Genomic DNA, 3,650 nt, shown 5'->3' with positions numbered 1-3,650 from the left:
AGGAAGTGCACCTGAAATGCTCCTTGGAAGCAAGAATGGATAGACTTCCTCTCACCTATTTTGGTCATGTTGTCAGAAGGGACCATTCCTTGGAGAAGGATGTCATGCTTGGTAGTGTGGAGGGTCGACAAAAGAGGGGGAGGCCTTCAACAAGATGGATTGACACAGTGGCTGCAATGTTGGGTTCAAGTATAGCAGGGATCATGGAGCTGGCGCGGGATCAGGCAGTGTTTCGTTCTGCTGTGCATGGGGTCGCTATGAGTCTGAAATGACTCCACGGCACCTAACAACAACAACAAAGTTCTAAACTTTATAATTATTCTTTTGTAATTTTGGTACAAATACGCGTAATTAATTTTATTGAATATTTTTTGTTGGAAGTCTATTGAATTTTTTTGTATATACAAAATAACTGAAACACAATGAGAACAATAACTCACTGCTATTACTATTACTATTGCTATTACTGCTGCAAAAGACCTCTTTAAAATGCTGAAGAGCAAAGATGTCTTTTTGAAGACTAGGTGCACCTAACTCAATTTATGATATTTTCAGTCACCTCACATATACTTGTGAAAGCTGGACAATGAATAAGGAATACCTAAGAAGAGTTGATGTTTTTGAATTGTGGTGTTGGCAAAGAATACCGAATGTACTGTGGACTGCCAGAAGCTCACAAGTTTGTCACGGAAGAAGTGTAGTCAGAGTGCTACTTGGAAGCGAGAATAGCCAGACTTTGTCTCACCTACTTTGGTCATGTTGTTGGAAAGTACCATTTCTTGGAGAAGGACATCATGCTTGGTAAAGTGGATGATCAACAAAAAAGGGGAAGACCCTCAACGAGATGGATTGACACAGTAGCTGAAAAGATAAAATCAGGTATAGCAAGGATTTTGAGGTTGACACAGGACCAGAAAATGTTTCATTTTGTTGTACATAGGGTCGTTATGAGTTGGAGCCCATTCAATGACATCTAACAGTAACAACAACATTACTAAGGAGCATTGGTGGCACAATGGTTAAATGTTTGGCTGTTAACTAAAAGGTCAGTTGTTCAACCCCACCAGTCACTCTATGGGAAAAAGATGAAGCAGTCTGCTTCCATAAAGATTACAGCTTTGGAAATCCTGTGGAACAGTTCTACTCTATACTACAGGGTCACTAAAAATAGGAATTGACTTCATGGCAATGGAGTTTATTTATGTGTTTATTTATTTGGTTGTTTCTAAATGTTAAAATAATTAATCGTATCCTTTCACAATAACAGTACCACAACAGCTGCTTTTCATGCCTTATCTATTATACAACCTGCTTTAAAAAGTGCAAGTTTAAACACAGCAATGTGATTAAATGTATGATTTGAATAAAAAATAATTATATTAACAGAAAAATTAAATTTCAAAATTAAATTTGAGAAAAGAGAAAAATTTAAGTAATGATAATAAAATTCAAATAAAACTTCAATTTTTATTCCCTATACCTCTTGTAGCATAGTGCCTAAGGCACTTGACTGCTAACCTGAAGGCTGGTGGTTCAAACCCACCAGCCACTCCTCGGAAGGAAGATGGGGCAATCTACTTCTGTAGTGATACTGCCTCAAAAACCCAAGGAGGGGTCGCTATGAGTCAGGTCTGACTCGATGGCACATAACAACAACAACAATATAGTATTTTCCTTGAAATTGCTATTGTTAAAACTTGAGATATATAAGAAGTAGATCAGTTTATATTCTATAAAACTTTCTTGATGCCCAAGCCAACAATGGAGAACATGGTAGGTTTCCCTTCCAAACTCAAACAAATATATCTGACAAGCCTAAAACTCAGGCAAATTTTGGAAAGCACAGAAGTTCTCTCATATACAACGGTAGTTAGAAAATGAATGTCTTCTACAGCTTTTTTTCATTGCTTTTTGCCAACTTACTAATAGCTCTTTTTCATATATATTTGTAATTATCTTAGTATGCAAAATTTAAATATTTTTGAGAAGATACATGGCTTGGAAGGATATTTCTATAAAAGATTATAATTAGGACCTTAATTATATGGTGAAAAGTAAAGGTAAATAGATGTTCATTTCATCAGTTATTTTTAAAAACTATACTAACAGCCATATAATTAAAGCTATTTAAAGGGTCAGTTGAGGATACTCTAGATAGCTAGTTTGAAGTATTAAATTTATGATTATAGACTATTTTATAAAATGAAAAATATCCAGAATAATTGGGGCCTAATGTTTTTGATTATTTTTATGTAAATCACTGAAATAACTGAAAGATTTTTTTAGACATAGTTTTGTTCTTGTTTTACCCATTTAGAAAGCATCAGTTATTTTAAAAGCATATAACTTTAAGCTTTTAATCTATATGTTCAATGTTACAATATATTTACATAGATTAAGTCCATATGATCTTTAAATTAGAGTGATATATTAAGCTTAAGAGATATGTCATATAATAAATTTTAGAAAATGTTACTTGATTTTTGCTTTCAATATTCGTCATTATGTTTCTTATACCCACAAGCTACTATTTTTGTATACAAACAAGCATTATTTGGTATTTTGAATTCAATTAACAAGTGTTTTCACCAAAATATTTTTCTTTGCAATCAATTGATGTTTATTCCAAGACTATAAATTAAAATATTCCAGTTCACTAATCTACTTATTTTTTTGCAGAGTTTCCAATTAATTTTCAGGGATGATTAAACAAAATAAATTACCACTGTATGTCAATTCAAGACATGGGATTTTTATTTTTCAATAAGCTAGGTATTTAAAATGTATGTAGAACATCTTGGTTTAAAACAGTAGTAAAGCCAACTTCCCTAGTTCTGTAACTGAATAAATGTAAGTAAAGAAAATAAAAAAGAAAGAAAGAAAGAATAAGAGTAATAGAAAAGAATAAGAAAAAGAGTTATAGCCAAAACTTATTAAGTACCTATTGGATACTTATATGATTCTAAATGACAAGTAGATATGATTCTAATGACAAATATTACTTCACTAATTCTCATAATTCCATGAGATATATCCTTCTGACATCACCATGTTACAGATAAAGACACTTGGAGAAAGAAAGAGTAAATACCTTCCTCGGGATCATTGCTAGTTACTGACAAAGCACTTTTGGCTCTTGGTAGTCTGGATGTAGATTTCACGTAAGGAGCTCTGGTAGCATAGTGCCTAAGGCTCTTGACTGCTAAACAGGAGGCTGGCGGTTCAAACCCACCAGCCAGTCCTCAGAAGGAAGATTGGGCAATCTACTTCCATAGTGATACCACCTCGGGAACTGAAGGAAGGGTCGCTATGAGTCGGGTCTGACTCAACAGCACATAACAACAACAACAGCAATAACTAAGTAAGGTGGACTACTATGTTAGTTTTGGAGTAACAACTAAAGAATTATTATTACTAAGTACAATTTGTTCTTCAGGTATCATCACTATTATCAAAATTGTGTTGTTGTTAGCTGTGAGAGAGCCAATCCTGACTCCTGGTAAATCCATGCACAGTGGAAAGGAATGTTCTCTGCTTCTGCATCATCCACGTGATTGGTTATAGATTGTTGTTGTTGTTGTTGTTGTTATGTGCCGTCGAGTCGGCCCCGACTCATAGCGACCCCTCCTTGGGTTTCCGAGGCAGTATCA

The sequence above is a fragment of the Orycteropus afer genome, unplaced genomic scaffold (genome assembly GCF_000298275.1).
Source record: "Orycteropus afer afer isolate SDZICR_OR568_19922 unplaced genomic scaffold, OryAfe1.0 scaffold00364, whole genome shotgun sequence".
Lineage (NCBI taxonomy): Eukaryota > Metazoa > Chordata > Mammalia > Tubulidentata > Orycteropodidae > Orycteropus > Orycteropus afer.
Note: the sequence above shows the minus strand (reverse complement) of the source record.